The 13,813-nt window shown below is 39.5% G+C and overlaps 1 protein-coding gene across 1 annotated transcript in view; it reads left to right on the top strand.

Moving 5' to 3' along the window:
* NR3C2 (nuclear receptor subfamily 3 group C member 2) overlaps positions 1-13,813 on the top strand; it is a 346,649-nt gene that overhangs the window by 288,396 nt on the left and 44,440 nt on the right. The gene's annotated exons all lie outside the window — the stretch shown is intronic.

The following is a 13,813-nucleotide window of genomic DNA, read 5'->3' as shown; positions in this document are numbered from 1 at the left end:
TCCTCGTCCTCCTCGTCCTCCTCGTCCTCCTCGTCCTCCTCGTCCTCTCCTCCCACCACATCTTGGGGACTGTGCTCATCTAAACCTGTTTACTCCCCAAAGGCTCACCTCGTACTGTCATCACCTTGGTAAGGTTTAGGACTTCAACATAGGAATTTGGGGAGTGGGGGGGACACACATTCAGTCTGTAGTATCTCCATTAACATGCATACTATGTATGGTACAAAGGCAGTTAATAGTCAAGTGGTTTAGAGGGGAAATTTGAAGGATGATGAGCTGGTGCTTTTAGAGCTTTTGTTTATATAAGTTATAGCTATTGGTATTTACCCGTATTAGAAATTAAAACAGGGGCACCTGGGTGGCTCAGTCAATTAAGTATCCAGCTCTTGGTTTCAGCTCAGGTCATGATCTCAGAGTTTGTGAGTTCAAGCCCCACCTTGTTAGCATAGGGCCTTGCTTGGGATTCTCTCTCTCCCTCTCTCTCTGCCCCTCCCCACCTTGTGCTCACTGCCCCCCCACCCCCATCTCCTTCTCTCGCTCTCTCTCTCAAAATAAATAAATAAAATTTGTAAAATAAATTTAAAAAAGGAAGGACAATATAAGTGAATATCCTAACCACTTCCCCTAAAGTGAAATTTAAATCTCTTAATTGTTTAGCTAAAAAAAAATGATTAACAAAGACTTGGATTTCATGAATCATTAATAAATATGGAGAATACCTACAATATGCAAAGCACCACCATGGCTGTTGTAAGGACAGAGTTTCCATTCTCTGGAATATTTTATGGTGTGGTTTGTGAATTAAGACCTAGACATATGTGTAGTGGCCCAACAGGACGAAGACCACATGACAAGTGACGAGTTTTATTTAAGAGGGGTGTTCCTGGGTGCTCCAGGAGTTTAAAGTGAAGGTGATTCTCCTGGGCTGAAGTGATCAAAGAAGGCTGCCTAGTGGGACTGTATAATTTTAAAACCTGAGTCGGCCTCCAAAGGAGGGTGAGAATTTGGATGGGCACAGTGAAGACAACGCTTTACGGTCCACAGGTGAGGAACTGTAGCTGAGCAGGAAAGGGGGTGAGTCTCTGAAGTTCACAGCTGAAGTTCTCCAACTGCTCATAGGTCAGGAAGAGCTGTGGACTCACACTTCAGAATGGAGGGGGCTCTTGGGGCGCCTGGGTGGCTCAGTCGGTTAAGCGTCTGACTTCAGCTCAGGTCGCAATCTCACGGTTCGTGAGTTCAAGCCCCGCGTCGGGCTCTGGGCTGATGGCTCAGAGCCTGGAGCCTGCTTCTGATTCTGTGTCTCCCTCTCTCTCTGCCCCTCCCCTGTTTATGCTCTGTCTCTCTCTGTCCCAAAAATAAATAAATGTTAAAAAAAAAAAATTTTTTTATAAAAAAAAAAAAAGAATGGAGGGGGCTCTTTCCCACTCTCCTTTTCATCTCGTTAGTTCTGATTTCCCCAATCTCCTTCCCTCCGCAGCTTTTTGTTTTTGTGTGTCTTGTCTCGTCCCTCCACTTCTGCGTGACCGTTGCTTCTTCCAATTTTTCTCTTCCTCTTTTTCTCCTCTGTCTTCATCCCCCTGTGGCTCTCCAGCCCTTCACTGCGTCTCATCTATCAAATAAAAATATTACATCCCGATGTCAGCTTAGTTTTTAAGTTGAGACATAATAGACATGTAACATTGTATTAGTTTCATGTACAACATGATTTGATATTTGCACGTATTGCAAACAATCACCACAGTAAGTCTAGTTAACATCTGTCACCATAGTTAATGCAGGTTTTTTTCTTGTGATGAGAATTTTTTTTTTAATTTTCTTTAATGTTTTATTTATTTTTGAGAGAGATAGCATGAGTGGGGGTGGGGCAGAGAGAGAGAGGGAGACACAGAATGTGAAGCAGGCTCCAGGCCCTGAGCTGTCAGCACAGAGCATGATGTAGAGCTTGAACCCACAAACCCTGAGATCATGACCTGAGCTGAAGTCAGACACTTAACCGACTGAGCCAGCCATCCAGGCACCCCATCTTGTGATGAGAATTTTTAAGATCTACCTTCTGAGCAATTTTCAAGTTCTGAAACGAGATGTGTTCAGGTTTTCATACACCTTTGCAGGGGGAAGAAAAACAGAAAGAACAAAGTTGCTGTTTCACTTCAATATGACCTCTCTTGCTCTCTTCTTTGGAGTGGTAACCCAAAATGGGAAGCTTTTTCACTCACGTTCCACCTATCCTGGTCTTAGTCTTAGTCTTAAAATCATTGAAATTGTTCTAGAAGCTACGCGAAGAAGTGACTTTGCTTTTCTGATTTTTATTATATTTTATATCCTTCCTGACCACTATCCTTTGTACTTGTTGCAGAAAAACACTGCTGTCAACTGGCTGCCCGGCCCCACCCCCAGCCCTTTGTGCTGAGCAGTAGTGAGGGAGGGGTTCGAATCACAGTCTCTTACCAGGTTGTGAGGCCCAGTGTCTGGCTGGGAATGGGGTCCTGCCTGCTTTTGAAGCATCGGCCTCTACCCTCCATGCTCTGGTAGATGAACCCAAAAACTCCCCCCAAAATCATTTGTCATTAAAGACTGCATGGCCATTTTGTTCTGATTAGAGAATGTTCGGAAGTTCATAGAATTTCAGAGTATAAGGGAAGGTTAGGAACATCAGCTGTACTCAGCTATCTTGACTAGCAGTTTTCTGCAAGTGGGTAAAGAAGATGAGAAATATTTAGGCTGTGCTTTGAATAAGCGTTGTGTTCATGTCACTTCTTGCACATGTGTAGTATGGTTTCAGTGTTGCTGTTTTACAGAGGAAACAGATGTCACTATGGGCATAGTGGCCTGGTAGTGTTATACTCACTTCACCCAGTCATGAATGATGCAGTTGTTCATAATGTCCTGAACAAAATCTGCTTTGTGACAGATGTTCAGAATAATAAGAAAGGACACGTGGCTAATGTCTAATAAATTAATTGAGTTGAACATCATCTTTTTTTATTAGTATTTAGGCAGATGACTTACCAGCTTTTAGAATGATTCAAACTCTAAAACAAAAAAACCTTTCTTCCAAAACTATGGCACCCGAAAACATTTTCTAGGACCCAGTTTGATTAATGAATTGAGTAGTGTCTGTGATAACAGTCTCTGGGGGTTCGGCTGTTTTCTTCTTGCACAGTAAGACTTTGCAGGTAGAAGGAGGAGTCCGCGGTCCTGTCATGCGAGCACAGTTGCTTTCTGCCTTCTGCAGCCCCACTCTCACCACGCGCACACTGGCGGGCACCTCTGTGTGAGCCACACTCTGCTGTTACCTTGGAAGCCTAACTGAACACCTGGGCTTTATCGGAGTAAATGTCCTTCCTTATAACCTGGGCCAGGTCTGTGGCTGGAATAATGTGACTTTGGCTTCAAGAAGACCATGACTCCATAAGTTGCGACTTAATACAAATCTTTTATTGTACTAGGAAAAGTGCTTTGCTGTCACCCTTTACCCACACAATAGTCTAGCCACACTCCTGAATTCAGCAATGAACTTTGTTGACATTCTTGAAATTCAGTGGTTATCAAGGAGGAATCTAGCCTTTTTATGGCTCCTTTTCACAAGTGAGGAAACTGTGGTCGTTTATTGAAATTAAGCCGTGTCTTTAAGTCTATACCTAAAGTGTCCCGGTTTGAGGCAGTAATAGCTCACTGAAGGTTTTCTGTCTTCTGTTGGAACATCTGTGGTCTGCATATCATTAAATCTGCAGAAATTTAGTGTTAAAGTCTACATCCTACAAAAGTGAGACTTTGATAATTTTTTTAAAAATCCTTTACCAGAGAATATTGGTTTTTTGTATCCTTTCTATGTGTTGAGCAATTGAGGTGTTAAATCTTAACATGGTTTGCATTTTATTAAGTGCTCATGAGGCTCTAAGCATGCTATTGGGTATTTTAACCTTAATATAGCAGGTAAGAGGAAATTTTCACAGTGGGTTATAGCTTCCTGTTTTCTTTCCTGTACCACAAATATGTGTCCTTGTACCAAAAGAAATTGTGCTATGTAAGTATTTTAAAACCTAAGGTACAAAAGAGTGTTTTACAAAAAACTGTACCTAAAATATATGGTGAAAAGAATTTTTTTCATGATTTCTAGGACTATCAGTAGCAAATTATGGTCATGTAGCCAAGCCCTTTCTCAGTTTTTAGATTGTCAAATATGATTTGATCTGTGTAACATCTACTAAAGTCAGTGGCCATTTGTGATGCTTAGGTTCAAGGGTACTTCTAGAAAAACACATCCCTTCTGGAACGTCACTTAAGGTGACAAACAAAACACTGAGTTAGCTTTTAACTCTTACTAGAGTTGGCCATGTACAATTAATAGAGAATTGATGAATGTCATAAAGACCACTGGGATACCACTCTCTGGCTCACTAGTCCAGAAAAGCAACATTCTCCAGCAATTCCTAGACCAAAGTGACTGAGTTCTGCCCTGGCTGTAAATAAGTAACGTGAATACTATAACAGACATCGGAACTGCAGCTAGCCTAATGGTCCTTTTATGGATACATCTTGTTCATCGGTTAAGGAAAAATCTGGTAAGACTATGAAAAAAAATGTATATCATACACTGGAATAATTTGGATCTTCAAATTGAGTTCATTTTTATTTTAATTAAGGTTGGGGGGGAACCTGTTTCTGCATGTTATTTTTTAGGGAAATAACAAGCCTAAGACAGGGACCATCTGTTAACACTGACCACTTAACATGATGTTACATTTATTTGGACATAATAATGTGGTTTGCAGCATCAGATGTAAGGTCTGGTCTTTCAGATCGGCTGTGATTGTGCGTGCACCACACCACTGAAATTATTTCACTCTCTGTGTAAGACTGACAGTATTACAATGTAATACACACACACATTCCTAGGGGCAACTTACAGAAGTAAGAGCAATGTTAGCAAACTTGCTTGTGACGTCTTGAGGCTCCAGGGAGCCTGGCCCTGAATGAGCCTTGCTGGGTGTTGTTGGTATCTATATTTTACGAGCAACTCACAGTGTGTGAAATCCATTGGACTTACCTGTTCTCAGTGGCTACCAGATATTTATTTAGCACTGGCGTAATTTGGGATCTACACACATACAAAAATCAACCACAGATGATTATCCAGGAGAACACGTGCCTTCGAAGTGATGAGAGTTGCCTGTTGCTTAATCCACGGGCTAACGTGAAAAGTTCATTTTTGTAGCTCCTTACTAAATAAAGTGATGTTTGACACCCCTGAAAGGTATTTAGGTGACCAGGGCACACTTTAGTGCAATATTGCTAAAGAATTGTAAGTTAAAAAATGTCACTGTACCTTTCATAGACTCCTGTAGTTGAAAGAGCTGGGGACCTTTTATGCTTTGGCATTTATAAAACCAGCCAATGTGAAGGGATTATGTTTATTAAATGTAAATTCTTGGAAAGAGAAAAGAGTGATAAAGGTAGTTGTATTTTCCCTTCTCCCTCAGGGTACCAGAACTACAACAGACAGACCTTTGAGGAAGTGTTTCTGACTGACTTTCTGAAATTATGGTTTATTAAAGAATTTTTACCCTTACTGCTTTTAAAAAACATTTAGCACAGCCTGCAGTAAAAGTACATACAGTAAGACTAAAAATCCATCAAGACACAAAAAGGTGAAAGGCAAGTAGCAGAAACCGAGAAGAAAAGAGATTATTTTATGTATTATAAAAGAAGAAGAATGAATGAAAAGCCCGAACCCTAAGAGAAGCTACTTAATTAAATGCACATCCTAGTTTCTTAATCTCAATCAAAGTACAGCAGATAGGATCATGGGCTGCAGAGAAGCCTTTTTGTTTCTAATAGAAATATTTTCAATTGTGATAAAAATACTCATAAAATTTACCACCATAACCCTTTTTAACTCTATAGTTCACTAATGTTAAGTATATTCACACATTAGGTAAATAAGTCCTCGTTCCTTCCTTCCTCCAGCCCCTGGGAATAGCCGTTCTACGTTCTGTTCCTATGAGTTTGACTGCTCCACATACCTTATATCAGTGGAATCACATAGTATTTGACTTTCTGTGACTGGCTTATTTACCTAACAGAATATCATCGAGGTTCATTCATGTTGTAGCATCTGTCAGAATATCCTTCCTTTTTAAGGCTGAATAATATTCCATTATATGGAAATAGCACATTCTGTTTATCCATTCATCTGTCTAGGGACACTTGGACTGCTTCCACATTTTGGGTATTATGAATAATGCTGCTGTGAACACGGGTGTACAAATGTCTCTTTGAGACCTTGCTTTAAATTTCTGCAAAGATTCTTTAAGTAGAAGTTAGCTTGTGTTCTGTCTGTAGATAGCCACAGCATGAGAAGTCACAGGAGACATTCGGGCTAATACTTAGAGCTCCTGAATTCTGCAGATGCCCATAGTTTGGAATGTTTTGTAGCTTGCGCTTATCAAATATTTACCTGTAACAGAACACAAGATAAATACGATTCCAGGATTGCATTTAGTTTGGGTCAGTAATTTCCCAAATCAACTGCCTCCAGCTAGACCTCCAGATAACTGAATGACTAAGCTTTTCATATACTTTTTTAGTAGTGTCTTGGTAAACCGATACTTGAATACCAAAACAAGAGTGTTCCTTAATGGCCAGTGGCCAATAGGTTCAAAGGACTATCCTCATAATGTAAAATAAGGCAATACTGTTAACATAATAATGGCAAGAAGGCATGGGTCCTATAGACACAAAAGTTGTTCCGATTATTTACTAAATTAAAAGCAGGCAACTGGCATATGAATCATTTAAATTGTGAATGTCTTTAATACTCTGATTATAATGGGACTTTTTCTAATTCCCACTGTTATCATGAAAGTGAATTCCATTTTCAACCTCAACTTCTCTCAAAAAGCCAGGAAAAAAATATTTTCTAACTCTTGAATTATTCACTTTTGTTCCAAGTTATTAATCAGGTTTGGAGACATTAGATTATTTTAATATTTTAAAACTATTTCCAAATGACCATATGATTTTATGGACGTTCTAAGAGAGAACCAGATGAAGTTATAGCTCTGAATAAAATTGGTTTCTTAGTTTGAGAAAATTACAAGTTTGCAAAACTATTGAAATATTTCTTTTATCTTTTTGAAGTGTTTTTTTAAAAATATTTTAGAACTATTATTCTTGTCGATTTTATCCCAAGGTCTTTGGAATCGGAACAGGGTCTCTATGCCCATTTTGGTTATTGCATTTATTTATCCAAAAATAGAGTTCATTCTGTTCTGCAAATGAGATGTTTATAAACGGATGACATGTGCCCACTGTGGAGAAGGCTGTCAGTTATTCAGTCCTGACATTCACTTTAGTACAAGGATGTTGCCGACATCAGTAATCTCTTACTGGCTTTATATTGGTTCAGTGTTCAAGGGTGACTTTTGCATTTACTTTTATGTTTTAGGAGCATTATACAAATTTTGTCTTTTCCCCAAAGTTGCTCATGTATTTTTACATTACTGAAAATGAGGTAAGATTATAAAATGAATAAAAGCACGTAGCAAAGAGTATTTCTGTGAAGTAATATTGTAAAATTAATACCAGTATCATGCCAAAAAGATTGTCCTTGTTTCAGCTTCTGTGGATGTACATTTCTGTGCATTTAATCTAATTGTGCAAAAATGATGTGCTGTAAAATGTGTTTTCAAGATGGCCTATTTTCTTGAGATTTCAAGCTATATTGAGTACCTGGTACTCTTCATTTGGAGAACTCAATTTCATGCAGTGGAAACAGCAGCGGCATTTGTAAACACAAAATCTTCCCACATAATGGAGGGCAAAGGGTAAACAAATGAGCGTATGTAATAACAAAACATATGAGGTACCAAATATCTCTTCATAGTTGTGAAGAGATGCTCTGGAGAAAACAGCTAAAAACTGTTGGGCCACTGGCAAGTGCGGAGAGAGATAAACGGCCTGAGTTTGAGATGGAAAACCTGGGGTTGGCTCCGGGCTGCATCGTGTACCTGCATTTCCTTATCATGAGCATGAGATCATTCTTCACAGGGCATCGTGAGAATTGGCGAGAATAAGTTTAGCCTTGGTGTACAGTAGGCAGCCCATGCATGATAGCTACGAAGACCACGGAGGTTATTCAGGTAATAATAATACTTCAAGAAGGAGTTAAGGAGATGCTGTTCAGACTGAAAGGGCAAAAAAATAAAAATAAATGCTTTCTTTAGGTGTGCACACATTGATCTTCTAATCTGTCTTCTGGTAGAATCTGAGGTCTCTCTTTAACCTTAAATCTGTGCATGGATGTTTTGTCAACACATCTGAGAACAGAAGCACTTGAACACGGAGGTGTTTAGTCCTCATGTTCTTCTCCAGGCACGTTCCTTTCACCTTCCTGAAAATCGGCACTCTCTCTGGTTTTTCTGCATTATCAACCTACATGTAGAAATAATCATGATAATACAATATTATTTTCCTATAAATTCATTTTAAAAATTTGATTATTGCTTGGTTTGTTTTAGGCAAAATGATCTTGGGTCTCTCAGAAAGCATTTTATTCTCTTATACCAAAAAAACAAAAGAATATAAGAGTTGTACAGTACTTTATAATTTAAGAATTTCCAGGGGCACCAGGGTGGCTCAGTCGGTTCAGTGTCTGACCTCGGCTCAGGCTCAGGAGCCTGCTTCAGGTTCTATGTCTCCCTCCCTCTCTCTGCCCTTCCCACTCATGCTCTCTCTCTCTCTCTTTCTCTCTCAAAAATTAATAAAAATTTTTAAAAGGTTAAAAAAGAATTCCCATATAATTGATTCCTACATTTCTGCAAGGTTGAAATTGTTCTTAGTATCCCAGTTTGACATGCAGTAAGTCTGGGTCTCAGAAACAGAACCATCGCAGACTCACAAAGCCAGCACCCAGAAGGGCTCATGGGCTGCACATCTCCTGACCCTCCTGAGGTGAAGCCAAGGATGGCTGTGCTGTCTCCAACACAAGGTGGCCTGAGGAATCAAATGCATAGAGTCTGCTTTTTAACTTGTATAGTGTCAAATGCATGTTGTGCTGTATTCCATGGATATCCTGATTTGTAATCCACTCCACCCCATTGTACAACCTAAATCTCTCCTCTTTCTTTTTTAGAAAGTTTTGAAGAACTTCACAAATGCCATATCTATCTTACTAGACATTTGATCTTCCTTTGTGTAAGTTTTCAGTATCATCTTGCTCTAATAGCATCATCATATGCAAATCTTCATTTGGTTGTCTTCACTTTTTTCTTTCCTTCTCTCTCTCATTCATTCATAGAACATACATTGAGCAAAGATTGACACATGACACTTGGCTCTCATATTCTGTTTAATATTCAGAAAGGTTAGCCAGACATGGATCCTGCCTTTAAGAATCATAATCGTCATAATGGGGGAACTGAATTGAGCCTTCTTTTTTCCTCTAAGCACATAGAAATTCTGCATTTAAAAAAGAAAGTCTTAGAGGGGCACCTGGGTAGCTCAGTCAGTTGAACATCTCACTTCAGCTCAGGTCATGATCTCGCGGTTCGTGAGTTCGAGCCCCGCGTCGGGCTCCGTGCTGACAGCTCGGAGCCCGCCGCCCGCCTCCCCCCCGGCCAACCTCTCTCTCCGTCCCATCCCTGCTTGTGCTCTGTCTCTCTCTGTCTTTCAAAAATGAATAAACATTCAAAAAAAATTTTTTAAGTAAAAAAGAAAGTCTTAGATATATAGGCAAGCTTAAAAGGGGGAACAAACAGGTGCAAGAAGAGGGAATTCACAGCCAGAGTGGTTTAACTTGGACCCAAAGCTATAGCTGGCGCACAGACTAGTGGATGTAGATGAATGCTTTCGACAGGGGGGGTGGATATTAGGACACGAACAGGAGACAAGAACATAGACTCTGGCAAGGCTGGGGCCTAAAGTGGAGGCTCTTGTATAAAGCCACAGCTCTGCAAAGATTTCACTGTCTACTAATAAGGACAGTAAAACTCAACACACCAGCCAGCAAGCCCAGGGACATGGCAGAGAAGCTGAAAGACATAAGAAACACAAGCCTGTATCACATCAAATGTGGAGTCTAAATTTAAACTATGCAAGTCTTGCAAAGAGCATGTAAGCTAAGACATTAGCATAAAAGCTTGTCCAAAACAAGTGAAATGTTTATACCCCCAACAGTTACAAATGCTGAAACTTCCCTCAGAGTCTCTTCCACAAGGCAATGCCCCGAGGATTCACCCAGGCCAGAACAGTGCTCAGACACGCATATTAGCATCCCAGTAAATTGAACACCACCACCAAAAAATCTGAAGGCAACTAGGAAACACACATGTTAAAAGTATTCAGGGATGTAGTAAGTAAAGATGTAATTTAGGGAAAGAATATATAATAACCACAAAGTAAGAAGTACCTTATGGAAAATAACAGACGTTTGAGGAAGAACTAAGTAGTTATTTCTAGGCATCTACACATGAAAAATGTTGTCATTAAAACACTGTAGACATTAAACATATCAGACACACAAAAAATATGTATAGTTAGAAAGTGAATCTGAGAAAATCACCTAGTTACAGTCCAGAGAGATAAAAAGATAGAAATATGAGAGGGAGGTTGATATGGAAGACATAATGAGAAGATCCAAGGCCCTACGAATAGCAGTCCAAAGAGAAAAAGTAACAGGAAAGGGATAGGGTGATACTTGAAGAAACAACGTAGAAGGACATTTCGGAACTGAAGAAATACCTACATCTTCAAATCAAATAAGGATATTGAGTTCTGAGCAGGACTTAGGTCCTTCATAATGAAACTGCAGGCATCAAATAAATGGAGTTTTTGGTAAGTTACCAGAGAGAAAATGGAGGCTACCTGCATTAGAATGACAACTAGCCTAACAAGAAATCTCCCCAAAGCAGCTGCTATTAAGGCCCAGCTACAGTGGAATACTATCTTCAGAGTATTGAGGGAAAGTATCAAGCTGGAAAATCTCTAACTTTTTAATTTTTTTTAACATTTATTTATTATTGAGAGACAGACACAGAGCATGAGCAGAGGAGGGGCAGAGAGAGAGGGAGACACAATCCGAAGCAGGCTCCAGGGTCTGAGCTGTCAGCACAGAGCCCCGCAAGGGGCTCAAACTCACAAACCAGAAGATCATGACCTGAGCTGAAGTCGGATGCTTAACTGACTGAGCCACCCAGGTGCCCTTCTAACTTTTTAAAGAATGAAGATAAAATAAAGGCATTTTCAGACAAATCAAGACTGAAAGATTTGAACTTTCAGTGATTGACCGCTGTTGAAAGAATTATGAGAAAATATTCTTTAATATGTAAGAAATCGAACCCAGAAGGATGGAGTGAAGTACAGGGAACAATGGGGACCAAAGAAACACATCAAAATGAGACAGACAGTCATGTGGGTTTGAAGAGAGATGGGCTGATTTCAGGGGAGATGTGAAAAACGGTGTAATGTAAATTCTAAAGAGCAGTAACATGGAGGACTAGAAGCAGTAGACCAAAGGTATTCTACTTGTTTGTGTGTTTCTCATGGAAAAGCTATGGATTAACTTTCAATTTTTAAGTATACAAATTCACAACATGATAATTAAAGAGTAAAAATAAAACGTGTACCTTCTGAATCCATTTCTGGAGCACAGGGGGATTTTTTTTTTAATGTTTATTTTTGATAGAGAGCACAAGGTTGTGGGGGGGAGGGCAGAGAGAGAGGGAGACACAGAATCCGAAGCAGGCCCCACACTCTGAGCTGTCAGCACAGAGCCTGTCCCGTCCAGTGCTTGAACCCACGAGCTGTGAAATCATGACCTGAGGTGAAATCTGAATAACCCCTTAACCAACTGAGCCACCCAGGCACCCTGCAAAGGGGGATTTTTTTTTTTTTTTAAGCCGGATCAATTCAGTGAAAGGAAGGAAAGTGGCAAGAAAGAGGGAAAAGAGGAAAGTTAGAGTAATAGAAAAAAAATCATAAAACATCAGTAACCTTGATAAAGGAAAACAGATTAAACTAAGTTGTTAAAATACACAGACTCTCAGATTTTTTAAATCCTTTTTTTTTTTTTTTTTTTTTTTTTGCTGTTGGTAAGAGACCTGTGAAACATAATTAGGGTCTACCAGGGAAATTCTAAAGAGAGAGCAGAAGAAAATAAGAGACAGGAAAGGAGAAAGGAAGAAACAAAATTAATATCAGAAAAAAAATTTAAGGCAAAAAAAAATACTAAGAATAAAGGTAGTGTTGCTTAGTGATAGAAGGGGAAAAAGATTAACAGTAACATGGATAAAGATATGGAGAGACACATCACCAAACAAGAAACCCAAATGGTCAAAAAGCATTTGAAAAATGTTCAGCAGACTGGTGTTAATGGGAATGCAAGTAAAAGCACCAATGGGACTGTCCTTTCAACCCCCATCAGTTGGCAACAAATTTTAAATTAGATAATGAAAAGTATTGCCAGGGATGTGGAATAAAAGGAAATTCTTATCTCTTACTGGTTGGAATGGAGGCAGCAGATGTGTGCTGATCTGTGACTCAGCAATTCTGCTGTCATTGTGTATCCTAGATTAATGCACAAGGTATACCTTGGGCATCATCCATGATAGTGATAAAGAGGAAACAACCCAAGTGGCCATTGGCAGTGGGATGGATAAGTAAATTGTAATATATTCAAACAAACAAAACTTGCATCAGTGTCAATGAATTAAATTACAGTTACCTGTATTAAAATAGATGCATCTCAGAATTACAACATTGAATGAAAATAAGTTGCAGAAGAATGTGTGTATCTAATCTCAAATTTACATAAAACAAATCAGGTACTGTATGCTGTTTTTACAGATACATACATGTGGTAGTAAAATATGCACATCTGAGAGGAAACAGTAGATCCCCCAACGTGCGCGAGTGCCCTTCTTGAAGGAAGATGAATGGGAACCAGAAGGAAGACAGAGCAGGCTGTAACTCTGCCATGTTTAATTTTTAAAGATCTGAAGTAAATATGACAAAAAAAATTAGCATTTATTTACATTGTTAGTTCTGGATAGTGGATACCTAGGCTCCTGCTATTTGTGTGTAGTGTGTGTGTGTGTTTAAAACATCTATTTAGGGGCGCCTGGGTGGCTTGGTCGGTTGGGCATCCGACTTCGTCTCAGGTCATGATCTCACGGCCCATGAGTTCGAGCCCCGCGTCGGGCTCTGTGCTGACAGCTCAGAGCCTGGAGCCTGTTTCAGATTCTGTGTCTCCCTCTCTCTGCCCCTCCCCTGTTCATGCTCTGTCTCTCTCTGTCTCAAAAATAAATAAACGTTAAAAAAATAATAATAATAAAATAAAACATCTATTTAATTAAGAATATCTTCCAGCTTCTCGGAGACAAAAGACATATAATAATAATGGAGAGAAAATGTTCTGTGTTCCATTTTGGGTTCTGTGCAGGTGGCTTTCAGAGTTGGGATCAAAGGGTTTCTGCCAGTGAGGGGAACCCAGGAATGCATCCTGGGAGCTGTATTGCAATGTTGCTGTCCCACAGACCCCTACCTGCCATCAGTCACCCTTGGAAATCTATCAGCCATCATTGACCTTTTTTTCTGTTTCTTTGGCCTTTGTCAAGTCTGTTCCCATTTTTCACTAATAGTCTCTTTTTCAGTTATTAAGTTCTGGTCATCATAAAGCAATAGTTACCCAGGCCCTCCCAAAAGATTTATGACTTTGAGAAAGAAAAATCTTAAAAATGAACTGATGCTTTGCTTACTTCTCATGGAAAGGGACAATGGTGACTTCTGTTGTTACATAATATAGATGTTTAGG

Source organism: Panthera uncia, chromosome B1 (genome assembly GCF_023721935.1).
Source record: "Panthera uncia isolate 11264 chromosome B1, Puncia_PCG_1.0, whole genome shotgun sequence".
In the NCBI taxonomy this organism is placed as follows: Eukaryota; Metazoa; Chordata; class Mammalia; order Carnivora; family Felidae; genus Panthera; species Panthera uncia.
This window is presented reverse-complemented; position numbering and strand designations above follow the sequence as displayed.